The 13,940-nt window shown below is 39.5% G+C and overlaps 1 long non-coding RNA gene across 1 annotated transcript; it reads right to left on the bottom strand.

The window, feature by feature from the left end:
• Positions 1-5,822: 5,822 nt before the first annotated feature.
• On the bottom strand, positions 5,823-11,362 carry LOC139437109 (uncharacterized). The gene is made up of 4 exons (XR_011646700.1): positions 11,255-11,362; positions 8,174-8,285; positions 6,531-6,638; positions 5,823-5,996 (listed from the first exon to the last, which is right to left on the bottom strand). It is a non-coding gene; the product is annotated as an uncharacterized lncRNA (long non-coding RNA).
• Positions 11,363-13,940: the final 2,578 nt, after the last annotated feature.

Here is a 13,940-nt window from a genome sequence, read left to right as displayed (position 1 = left end):
TTATTTATTTATTTATTTATTTATTTATTTATTTCTCTCCCTCCCCGCCGCACCCCCCCAGTTGTCTGCACTCTATGTTCATTCGCTGTGTGTTCTTCTGTGTCTGCTTGTATTCTTGTCAGTGGCACTGGGAATCTGTGTTTCTTTTTTTGTTGCTTCATCTTGTTGTGCCAGCTCTCTGTGTGTGCAGTACCATTCCTGGGCAGGCTGCACTTTCTTTCGCGCTGGGCAGCTCTCCTGACGGGGTGCACTCCTTGCGCGTGGGGCTCCCCTACGCGGGGGACACCCCTGCATGGCAGGGCACTCCTTGCATGCATCAGCACTGCACATGGACCAGCTCCACACGGGTCAAGGAGGCCCCGGGTTTGAACCACGGACCTCCCATGTGGTAGGCGGATGCTCTATCCCATTGGGCCAAGTTCACTTTCCCCTGCCCTATTTCTGCTGGTTGCTTTTTTTTTTTGGATTTTTTTTGTCTTATTTATTTTTGTAATGTTACATTCAAAAAATATGAAGTTCCCATATGCCCTCCACCCTCCTCATCCCACTCCTCCCCCCATAACAACAACCTCCTTCATCATCATGAGACATTCATTGCATTTGGTGAATACATCTCTGAGCACTGCTGTACCTCATGGTCAATGGTCCACACCATAGCCCACACTGTCCCACAGTCCACCCAGTGGGCCATGGGAGGACATACAGTGTCCTGTAACTGTCCCTGCAGCACCACCCAGGACAACTCCAACCCCTGAAAATGCCCCCACATCACATCTCTTCCTCCCACTCCCTACCCCCAGCAGCCACCATGGCCACTTTTTCCATGCTAAGAGTGCCTACAACTGAAAGCAGAATTGCATCCAGCATCCATGTGGAATCTAAGTCCCCTCTTGATATAGATGTGGAGTGGACACAACCATTCTAAGGTCCACAGGATGGAGGAATAGAGTATGGATTAGAGTGGACTTACTGATATTCTGTTCATGAACTATGGTGATTAGTAATCGAAGAAAATGTGGCATTGGTCTGCTGGTTGCTTTTACGTTTCTGTCTTCACTTCAGCCAGTTATCTTCTTATGGCTCCTGCTTCAGAAAGCCTGGGTGATCTCAAGTTTTTTGGGGTGTTTAATATATGTCTATTCCATTTTTTTTCCTTTTTTGTATTTTTAAAAATTTTGTACATTTAATAATTGAAAATATAAAAAATAATTAAAAAATAAGGAAACAGTTGAATAAAAACACGTGTTTCTCAATTAAATGTTCTGGATATATATAATGTTTTTTTGAATCATACAATATGTTACACAGTATATTCGGTTCATAGTAATGCAATCATACAGTATTTGTCCTTTTTCCATTTTTCTTATAGTAAGTATTTTTAGTTATGCCCTTCCTCTACATATTCTGGGGAATGTTTTCAATTTTAGGCTGAATTATATTTCCATAGGCTCCATATTATATATTTGAATACTCTACATACATGTGTGTATATTTTGAGTGTATATATGGTGCATGAACACATGTATATTTGAATATATATACTGTACATACACATATATGTGTATTTTCTATTTACTTCTAATTAGACAAGGAAAGTTAGGCCCATGCCTAGGTATTATATTAATCTGTAGGTAGGTGGAATTTATTTGTATCCTCTCACTATTTACTTTTGTCCTAATAGATTGCTGTTCTCTCTAAAGTTCAGGCTAATATGCACAACTAGTAGCTTTACTTATGGGAGTTGGGTCTTAACGATTTATGGGTTTTGTTGTATTAAATGAGATATTCCTCCCTAGACCATCAGATCCTGACTACGTGAGGAAGACTGTGTAGTTTTCAGTTAATGAACAATGTTCTAAACTTCCTGCATGCCCTGGTCTCCATACTCTTCTTGTTTCTTTTCCTACTAACTTTTGCAACTAACTACTCTTCACTTTTTATTTCTTGTTTTGTCCATTGCTTTTTGTTGCTTTGTTTTGTTTTGTGTTTTACAGGTACTTGAAAGACAAAGGTAGGGAAAGAGTAGTTTATGAGTTTTATTAGACAGGATGCTTTCTACTACCTTTGACAGAAGCCTAACTCATATGGCCTATTAATAAACAATCAGTCTCTTGGCTGAAATAACTGAAAAGTCCCAAGAGAGACCTAGAGAAACAGGCTCAGAGAATCATGTGATGGATGCCATTCAGACTAAGTTTCTACACATATCTCTCAATTCTGCTTTCCTCTGTATTGGCTTCATTCACAAATGTCTCCATGTGATAGCAAGGTGGCCTCTAACACACACACACACGCAAATATACCCCGCTCGATCAGTTCAGCAACCAAAGATCTTTCTCAGCAATTTTAAGGAAAGTTCTAACATGGTTCTGATGGGCTTGGATGGGTCAGCTGCCCATTCCTGAGCTGTCCCTGTGGTAAGGAAGCTGCAGTGCTCTGATCCATGTTGAGGTCACCTGCCCAATCCTGGAACTGTGGAGAGTCCGATTCATCTGAGTTGCATGGAGAAGATACTGCAGGAGGATTGCCTCTCACTGTGCTGGTGCCCGGAGAAGGGAATTAGAGACTGTGGAGGTAAAAACTAAGATCTGTTCTAAGTGTGCCTACTGGGACTGCCAGGAAGAATATTCTGCCATGTTTTGGAGTAGATTTTAGAAAATGTTGTGTATAATTTAAGACTATTTTCAATCATCCCAAAGGCATTGAAATTTCTTGGAAATTCTTCTTAGAATTTGGTAGGTTGTCTTCTCTTCTTACAGAGCTATTTATTATGCTATTGTCAGTCTGTCACTGCATTGTCATTGGTATTGTAATGAATGAAATTTGATTTGAAGGGCTTCATGTTTTATTTTAATAAAAGATTAATTCTTTATGCATGACTATATCCACGCCATGTTATAATGCTGTAAATATTAAGGAAACACAAAAGTTTGTTGATAAACTTATGCTAATCTTTTTTTTTTCACACAGTAAAAACTTTATTTATTTATTTTTATTGACTTTGTAATAATATTACATTAAAAATATATATGTGAGGTCCCATTCAGCCCCCCCCACCCCCCCTCTCCCCCCCCCCCCAACAACACTCATTCCCATCATCATGACACATCCATTGGATTTGGTAAGTACATCTTTGGGTACCTCTGCACCTCATAGTCAATGGTCCACATCATGGCCCATACTCTCCTCCATTCCATCCAGTGGGACCTGTGAGGATTTACAATGTCCGGTGATTACCTCTGAAGCACCATCCAGGGCAGCTCCATGTCCCAAAGACACCTCCAACTCTCATCTCTTCCTGCCTTTCCCCATACCCATCGTCCACCATGTCCACTTTTCCCAATCCAATGCCACCTCTTCTATGTGGACATTGGATTGGTTGTGTCCATTGCACCTCTATGTCAAGAGGAGGCTCATAATCTTTTTTTTTTTTAAGGTAAACACTATTATCCTTTATTTTACAGATGAGGGACCTGAGCATCAGAGACATTCTTTTTTTTTTAATTTTTTTAAATTCATTTTTAAAAAATTTTACATTAAAAAAATATGAGGCCCCATTCAACCCCACCGCCCCCACCCCACCACTCCCCCCACAGCAACACTCTCTCCCATCATCATGTCATATCCATTGCATTTGGTAAGTATATCTCTGGGCATCGCTGTACCTCATGGTCAATGGTCCACATCATAGCCCATACTCTCCCATGTTCCATCCAGTGGGCCCTGGGAGGATCTACAATGTCTGGTAATTGTCCCTGAAGCACCACCCAGGACAACTCCAAGTCCCGAAAACGCCTCCACATCTCATCTCTTCCTCCCATTCCCCGCACCCAGCAGCCACCATGGCCACTTTTCCCACACCAATGCCACATTTTCTCTGTGGACCTTGGATTGGTTGTGTCCATTGCACATCTATGTCAAGAGAAGGCTTAGATTCCACATGGATACTGGATGCAATCCTCCTACTTTCAGTTGTAGGCACTCTAGGCTCCATGGTGTGGTGGTTGACGTTCTTCAACTCCATGTTAACTGAGTGGGGTAAGTCCAATAAATCAGAGTGTAGGAGTTGAAGTCTGTTGAGGCTCAGGGCCTGGCTATCATATTGTCAGTCCAGAGATTCAAATCCCCTAGATATATCTTAAACCCTAGCACCAACTACAATTCCAGTAAAGTAGCATGAAAGTCTTATGAAAAGAGATCCCATCTGTGTCCAGCTTCATCACGCAGAAACACCAGCTCCAAAGAAGGGCCAACTGACATGGCAGTGAACCGCATCTGCCATGACCATAGAACCTGTGGGTCTCTTTAGCCCTCAAAAGAACCAATACCTGGGGTTGTATCTACTTTATCTGTCTCTGAGACTCTGTTCAGGTGTGCATAAGGGCAATCCTTCTGACATCCTCCAGACTCTTTTTTAGAGACTCATAGCCATATAAACTCATTTTTCCTTTCCATTTCCACCTTACATTAGGTCAAACAACATTTTAAACTCCTGTTATTATATGTAGACAGGGATATTCTGCTGGTCCATGTTGAACCTTTAATTCAAGGTCATTTTCTAGTTGCATCATCAGCTGGTACTTGGTAGTGATCCCTTGGTGCCAGGGAGACTCACCCCCGGGTGTCATGTCCCACGCTGGGGGGAATGCATTGTATTTACATGCTGAGTTTGGCTTCAAGACTGGCCACATTTGAATAACATGAAGGCTGTCAGGAGGAAACTCCTAGGCACAGTGCTGCTCTAGGCCTTGTTCTTATTTCAGGTGTATAGGCTCACAAGCATAGCCATTAGTATCAGGGGCTCACTGTTGGACCCTCATTCCTTCCTGATCCTTACCATTGCACCTGGGGGACTGCCGCTGCTCCCCTAGGGACCACAACAGAAACTTATGCTAATCTTTATCTGACTTCAATTTGGTTTTAATGTTGTTTTCTGTCTATACAGGAAGCAGTTTTTCCTACTTTTAAAGAATATGAGAATGACATCAGTGATATTCATAAGAGAACATTTAGGTAATTTCATTTTATGAGATGACAGTGATATTTTCTATGCCAACAACTAAGGGAAAATAGTTTGACAATATTTTTGTAAAGAAAAAGAAACCCTAGGAATACTTTTAATAATTTGTTTCCTTCTGTGAGAAAGTTAATTCAATTTACCAAAAAGAAGTAACATTTATTACCCAATTGACTTGGTTTTTGTTTCATATTTACAGCCACAGGAAATGTATTTTGCATAAGAAAGCTATAGGACTTTCCTACGGTCCCTATTTCTTTTTCCACCACATACTTCCCCTCCTTTGTCTTGTCCTTCCTTTTCACTGGTCCCCTTTACACTGCCTTCTTCTCTTTTTCTCTGCCATGTACTTTTCTTTCCTCTTTGTTTTTCCCTTTGTGCTGTTTTCTTTCTCTCTTAATAGTTCACTGAACAACATTCATGGGTTTTACTCTGAGGTTCTATGTGGATGAGAGATCAGCTAAAACTTTTTTATTCTACCCACCTGCAAAGTTTTAGCCCTGTCATTCATGTCTTTTTATGGGCTTGCATAGAAAAGGGTTTTCCTTCGTGAATAATCCCATGTAGAATTGAACTTTCTATGGTGGAGAATGCTGATTGTCCAGAAAAGTCTGTTCTCCAGTGACTGCACAGTAAGAGAATTGTTGCTAGACACAGACAAAAATACTCTGGAGGAATAAAAAGCACATGCAGAGAAGTGTCCGAAACCGGCAGGGGTGGATTCCAGGGGCCTGTGGGAAGAAGCGGGGGGAAGGGGGGGATGGAGGCAGGAGACGAGAAGAATGGAGGCAAGACAGGATTCTGATCAAGCCTCGTTTATTGGGGGTAGAACATGGGAATATATAGAGAGGGAAGGGAACGTGAACATAGGTGATAGGCTGGTCTTGTGGGTGGCAGACATCCAAGGAGGGGATTGGCCAACAGTTCGCACCAGGTCTGCGGAGTTTTGTGCCTTGCACATGCATATTGCTGTGGTCACCTGAGTAGTGGCGGGAGGGGGAGAACAAAGAAGCAGGGAGGAGAATAATAAGGAAATGACAGGGCAGATTTGTGAACTCCGCCATGTTGTGAGAGGCTGTAAACAGACCTCACAGCGGGTGGCTCCCCACAGGTCCCCCTTCTCTATTTAATGTGTTATGAATTGAAGAAAGGAACAGCCGGCGACGGCTCATGATAGAGTAGGGCTTATTTTCAGTAGTGGCATGCGGCTGCAAGGTGCTCCCGTGATGAAAGGGGGGCTGTGCCTGTCTTAGGTTGGGGCTGCACCAGGTAAGCAATTCGTCTTACACGGCATGCGATCAATCTTACCCATCATTGGGAATCATGGCAGCAAAAGGCCATGTCCCTGTCTTAGGTTGACTGATGGGTCAGCCCAGTTGGCCGTCATTGGCTAACCAGACCAGTGCCTCAGCAACAAATGGCTTGCAATTACAGCAAGCTATAATGGGGAGCCCTTATAGACCGTGTATGACAAGCATGATGTACTGAGATTGGTGGGTGTGGCCACACCCACCCCGGTCTTGTCAGGCCAAGGTGCCCATTGCTCGTTCGAGCCGCTGGATCTTTGCTGAAGCCGTTCAGTGATATAGAGAAGGTTAAGCCGTGATAAGGGAGGTAGTGACTGTAAGGGGAAAACAGGCAAAGAAATGCTATTAGGGTACAGGATAGCAAATGAAACAACGTAAGAAATTTGCATTTTCAAAGGTTGGTTGTTCGTTCTTTGGTCCGGAGAGGTTGGTACTGACAAACAGTGGCAAGATACATCACGTGGGCCGAGAGTTGCTTCATTCTTTCTTGGAGAAATTTAAGGAGGCAAGGTGCAAATGCACAGATTAAAAGAAGAGCAATTAGAGGGCTGAGGAGGGGACCTAGCCACATTATGAGGGGGGAGGTGAGCCAGGCAGATGAGGAGGAGGTTGATTGAGAGGGCAATATTCCTTCCTGCAATTCTCACAATTTTTTAACATTTTGCTCAACAATACCAGATTCATTTATATAGTAGCAGCATTCCTCTTGGAGAAAGAGGCAGGATCCCCCCTTTTCAGCTGTGAGTAAGTTTAAGGCCCTACGGTTTTGTAAGGCTACCTGGGTGAGGGATGTTAGTTGCTGCTGCAGAGAGTCAAGAGACTGCGCACTGGATTCTAGGCTAATTTGTTGTTGTTGTTTAAAGTATTGCAAAGCTGATGAGGCCATGACCAAGAGCACCACGTGCTGTGGCAGCAGCAGCGACTGAACCTGTGAGGCTAATTTTTTACCAATAGAGGGAGGAAGGTGGCTCTCTTTGACACAGATGGGGATAGTAAAATTTTTTAGTTTGCCTTCTCCATAGTATGTTAGTTGTGGGGTAATGGCTACTAGGATGCAAGGCCTCATTTTTATAGAATAGAGCATTTTTGGGTTATAGTTAATTTTCCAACCACAAACACATAAGGATTTCTTACACATGCCTGAAGATGATGAATTTGATTTAAATGCAGATATTGACCATTCTTACTATTATTCCCAATCCATTCTATAGTAGGAGCTATTCCTAGAAAAACTTTCCACAAATTCTTTTGTTTATGTATAGATGTAATATTACACCATGGAGAAGGGATCCGTTTCCCTTTCTGTTTCCAAACACTATCATTTTTAGTAAAAATTATTTTTTGTTGTCCTTTACTATTTAGTAAAAAATGCCAAATAAATCTGTCATTATATTCAATGGGACTCCCCATAGGGGCACTTTCCCACACTATTCCATAGGAATCATTAAAAATGACAGATCCTCTTCCTATATGGCACTCTTGCCATCCTTCTTTATCCCTACTCTCTTTTTGCGGACAATCATAAGTAGGATTTTTGGTCATGAATAAATTGGAAGAGGGAAATAAAGTCACAATAAACTGAGTATTATTATTTTTAAAGATAATTATGGCCCGATTTTTAACCTACATACAGGAAGGATGGTTACTAATGCATAAGGGTTGATAATCAAATGGTACTATGAGATTATCGATTCTTGGTCTTTCTTTATAGGGTTTAATTGGCAATCGATTATCAATTGGTTTGGGGAATATATGGGTTTTATTCAGATATATATGAAAGAATGGATTTTTCCAGGTTAACACTCTAAGTAATGGGGGTTAGGTATATAGGCCCAATAAGTGTAATTACCGGCAGCTTCCTCATTATTTATGATCACCATCATCAGAAGTTGTAGAAGACTCCATCTCTTTGTTCTGGAGTTCAATCCTTTTTGCAGATAACTAAATTTGTTCTCCATTTTCTGAAATGATAAGAGCATAGCCTCACCTCCTTACTTTAATCCTGCCTTTTTTCCATACATTGCTTAAAATATCTTTCTAGAATATTGGTTGATTTTCATTTCCTGTGTCTACTGTAGATGTTTGACATTACTGTAGATAAGTGACATTCCACAGGTGTTAATGACTTATAAACATTAAGAAAATGTAAAGTAAATAAAGCTTTTGCTAATTAATCTTTTGGTGTCATAATACCATTATCTCCCCCTTTTTGTTTTAAAAGCATAGTTTTTAGGGTATGATGGCTGCATTCAGCTATGGCTTGACCTATAGGATTATAAGGAATATTAGCAACATATTGAATACCATATTTTAAAATGAAAGATTCAAAGGATTTACTAATGTAAGAAGGTGTATTATTAATTTTTAGAGGGCATCCCATTACAGCAAAAGCAGACTATAGATGTGAACGAACATGATGCAACTGTTCCTTAATTTGAGCAGTAGCCCACATAAAATGAGAATAAGTGTTAATATAAACATGAACATATTGTAGTTTACCAAAGGATGGTATGTGAGTAACATCCATCTGCCATAATTGATTAGGAGTTAGGCCTCTGGGATTAGTTTCAGCCTGAAAAGGCACCACTGTTAGTGGTCCACAAGTAGGACAAATGCGAATAATTTCTTGTGCCTGTAGTCTTGTTAACTTTTGATATTTATTTCGCAGGCCTTTAGCATTATATGAGTTAAAGCATGGTAATCACGAGCACTTTGTAAACACCCTACCAATAAATCAGCTTGAGCATTATTTGCTGTCATAGGACTAGGCAAAGAGGTATGAGAGCGTATATGAGTAATGTAAATAGGTTTTAACCTAATGAGATGTTGCAAGTCAGCGAAAAGTTGAGATAACTCATCAGTAGCAAAGATATGAGCTGTTTCAATATGCTTGAGAGTAAGACATACATATTCAGAGTCAGAGACAATGTTCAAAGGTTCCTTAAATATTGTTAACACCTTAATGATGGCAGCAAGTTCAGTATGCTGAGTAGACGTGAATGGAGTCTGCCAAGACTGTTCTTTTCAAGAAGTAACGTATGCTGCTTTTTTATTACTATTACTATCAGTAAATACTGTACAAGATGGTTGGGCTATGCACATAGTCCTGAAAAGCACTGCAAAAGTTCATTGTTGGGTTTTTTATAGATAGAGGAATGCAGCTGGCTTGATTTGTGTAAGAAGACACTAAAGAAAGTCTTAGCAAGTTTTAAAACAAAGTGGTAGCAATACAGCTGGACTTTAACCTTTTGCAACAAACTAGCAGTGTTTGGGATTGCTCCATACTAGTGTTGTTACTTTAATCTATGATAAGAGGTTGTTTCTGTGACACATACTCTTTTATAATAATTAAAACCATGAATAACCACACTGTACTTCTCTTTAATATTTTGCTGAAATATTGGTAACTTTATACACTTTTAAGCATTCATAGAAACCTTTATTCATACGACTTTAATTAATAGAGGGTTTAAGGGAAGAAAAACTTGTTAATTTTATAGCACTGTAAAACACCTTTATTTAACTTATAACATATTAAATGAACTTAATTATTTTATTTAATTTTTCCTTTAAGGTAAAAGAACAAATCTCTTATAATTAGTTTGGAATAAAAGGCCACTGTTCAGGATTAGGTTTTGAGAAAGCAGTTTTGAACATTATGTTCCTTTAAAAGAGATAAAACTTTCCTTCTTGGAACACCGAGGAAACGATAAGCACAAGAAGCACAAGAAGCTATTTTGATAAGACAGACTTTCTTTGTATACTGAGTATTGTGGATAAGAACTTTTACCAAAACAGATTAATGATGAGAGGCCTTGAGAAAGAATAAAAATTTTTAACATTGCATCAGCATACTACTTTATACTAAAGCCTTTAAAATTTTATAGATAGACCCATTAAATTTTATTTAACTTTAACTGTAAAAATTCCTTTTCCACTAACCTTCTGCACTTTCAGTATTCAGTCAGGTCTTGTCTCACACTCTACTCTTTCCAATAATTAATCATTTTATTTCAGGACAAAATTATCTTCTGTTTCCTTAATAATAAAAACACATTCCATATAGCCTACATACGAAGTTTTTGAGCAAACTTCTTATAACATAATACCGTGAACACTAAACAAGCTTGTTAAAATAATGAACTTTTCTTTAAATACTTAGTAGCATGCAATGTCAGAAACAGTTTTCTAGAAGCAAGTTGGCGGGGGAGGCTGGTTGTTGCCAATCTTTCCTGTTATAAAGTTACCTTTTATCCTTATTATTATTAATTCAGGTTTGTTTAATAATGACCTTTTGGAATTAGCCACTTAAACACTTTAATGTAAACAATGCTTCATAAGACTTTTTATAATTATTTATAACCATATAGACTGTAATTATATTATTTTAAGACAAATTTCATCTTTACAGAACACATTCCATTACTTAAAGTTATCACAATACCTTCTACAACTTGCCACATGCAAATTAAGTTTCAAGAGTTTATGAAAATTAGCCATCCTACTTTAGGACAAAATACACTTTTTTTGCAAAAACTTATTAAATTTCACTTAGCATTGTCACAAACTTTTAACCAAATATTCATTTAAGTTTTGCATCTTTTATATTATCCTGTGAAGAAAAATAAGTTATTCATTTCAATCTAGGCAAGAACAACTTTTTATAAAAAGGCTTATAGTAATTTTGTTAATTAAGACTTTTGATTTTTATCATTGTAGAGATTTTATTAACATTTAGACTTAAGTATTAATATAAGCACTTATTTAATTTTTGGCCATTTGAATAGAGGTCTTTTATAAATTTTTATTAATTTATATTACCATCCAGAGGTATCAAAATATACACTGACATTGAATGAACAGACAAACACAGAACAATTACAACACAGTAACAGAAACATACAGTGTACAATTAACTCATAATTCTTACTTTCTTGGTATAGCTGCTTTTAAGCTGTCCATTATATGACATTTTAAATATAACTTCTTAAGATTTCTTCTGGAATTCATGTTGCCTGTAACATGCAAGCTGGTACTTGGAAACATTGTTATTAGTTTAGTTATGGTTAAACATTGTTCAAAGTGGGGGGAGGGGACAGCTAGCCTGAACTTTTGGAAGGGTTTATTGCTCTTCATGTTTGAAAACGCTTGGGGGAATGACTGTTATTCCGTTAGTAATGTTGTGGGTACTTACACATTTGGCTTTATTATAATAGAGAGCTTTCTAGGTAATAAAATGTTTGGGGGTTAAAATAGGAAGGGCTAGATTTTTCTAATCAGTAGGTGTATTGTGAGCATGAGAAATGCTGTTTAATAACATGTGAGCACAGGGGCTATTAAGACTATATTTTTGAATGGGTTTAGGAAGGTGAGCAATGGTTTTATGATGCCAAGGAGCCTAAAAGGGAGGAGAATCTCATTGTGGTAATTTACTGGAAAGAAGTGAAGAGGAGTGAATGCGTGGTGATCAAGGACAATTGCAGTAAGTGGAGCTGAAAGAGGAGATGTAGAAGGTGCGGCAGTGAAAGAGTTGATAAGCGGAGCTGAAAAGGGAGGTGTAGTAGGCGTGGCAGTGAGAGAGTTAGGCTTCGGCAGTTTTAGCCAGTGTCTACCGGGGGATAATGAGTTATTTGATTGTCTAAAGGAGCCGGAGCTTGGGAAGCAGGGGGAGTACTTTTTGAGGGTGTAGTCTTAGGTTTTGGACATAAGTTTGAGCTATATTCTTCGTTGTCGGAAGGGGAACTTTCACCATCACTATGTATTGTGATGGAGACTGAACTGGAGTGGCTAGAAGGTCTTGCAGCCTGAGGAAAAGGAGGTGAGGGCTGAGGGCAGAGGGCTTCATTATCTTGTATAGGAGGGGAAAGAGAAAGTGGCAGACTAAGAGGGAACTAGGGACAAATTTCTTGGAGGAAGGCAAAGAATTTAGAGAGTTCTTTAACATTAACCTTTACTCCTCTCCTCTTGAGGGTGGCCTGCAGGTCATGTAGGAAAAGGGAATGATCATTAGAGGAACCCTGCCCCATGATAGAGCTGATCATTCACCCACCGAGCCTTCAGAAGATAGGCAGTCTTGTGAAGGTTTCCTTTGCCTAAGCTGATAGCTCAGGTTTTCCTTGCCCAAGCTGATAGCTTAGGTTTTCCTGTGTACGTGTAGATCACCTGGCCAGGCTTTCCGTTGTGTCAGCTGGTTGGGAAAACTTCCTCCCTGGCCCCATGTTGGGCGCCACTTGTCCGAAACCGGCGGGAGTGGATTCCAGGGGCCTGGGGGAAGAAGCGGGGGGAAGGGGGTTTGGAGGCAGGAGATGAGAAGAATGGAGGCAAGACAGGATTCTGATCAAGCCTCGTTTATTGGGGATAAAACATGGGGATATATAGAGAGGGAAGGGAAGGTGTACATAGGTGATAGGCTGGTCTTGTGGGTGGCAGACGTCCAAGGAAGGGATTGGCCGACAGTTCGCACCAGGTCTGCAGAGTTTCGTGCCTTGCGCATGCGTATCACTGTGCTCACCTGAGTAGTGGCGGGAGGGGGAGAACAAAGAAGCAGGGAGGAGAAGAATAAGAAAATGACAGGGCAGATTTGTGAACTCCGCCATGTTGTGAGAGGCTGTAAACAGACCTCACAGTGGGTGGCTCCCCACAGAGAAGATCTAACAATATTAAGATTATAATTTATTTTTAAATTTATTTTTAAATTAAATTTAAAATTTATATTCCTAAAATTTACTTCTTTTGGTGTACAGTTCTATGAGGTATAGTACATAAACCAATTCACATAATCAGCTCCACAATCAAGGTATGGGACCACTTTGTCATCCAAACTTCTGTCCTACTACCCCTTTATAATCAACTCCCCTCCCTCTTGAACTCCTGGCAACCACTGATTTGTCTTCTGTCCATAGCTTTGCCTTTTCCAAAATTGCACATATATGGAACCATAGAGTATGTAACCTTTTTTATTTTTTAACGTGTTTTTGTCAGAGAAGTTCTAGGTGTATAGAAAAAATTATGCAGTAAATGCAGTTCCCATATTCTCCCCACCTCCCCCCATTATTAACACTTTGCATTAGTGTGGTATCTTTGTCACAGTTAATGAAAGGCTATTATTATAATTAAAATTATAACACTAACTGTAGTCCATAATTTACATGAGGATTCACTGTGTTGGACAGTCCTATGTTTTATAAAAAATTTTAATCTAGTAACGTGTACAACCTAAAATTTCCCTTTTAAGCACATTTAAATATGTAATTCAGTGGTGTGAAAGGTGTACATGATGTTGTGCTGCCATCACTGCCATCCATTACTGAGACTTTTCCATCACCTCAAACAGAAATTCTGTACCAATTAAATGTTAATTCCAAATCCTCTACCCCTATCCCCGCCCCTGTTAAACTATATTCTAGTTTCTGACCCTATGGATTTGCTTTATACTATTTCAATAAGTGAGGTCATACACTATTTGTCCCTTTACATCTGGATTATTTCACTCAACATGATGTCTTCAAGGTTCATCCATACTGTTGCATACTTCAAAACTTCATTTCTTTTTGCAGCTGAACAAAATGAATATACCACATTTTGTTTGTCCATTCATTTGTTGATGGACACTTGGA

Source organism: Dasypus novemcinctus, chromosome 20 (genome assembly GCF_030445035.2).
Source record: "Dasypus novemcinctus isolate mDasNov1 chromosome 20, mDasNov1.1.hap2, whole genome shotgun sequence".
Classification (NCBI taxonomy): Eukaryota; Metazoa; Chordata; class Mammalia; order Cingulata; family Dasypodidae; genus Dasypus; species Dasypus novemcinctus.
Note: the sequence above shows the minus strand (reverse complement) of the source record. Positions and strands in the feature narration are given on the sequence as shown.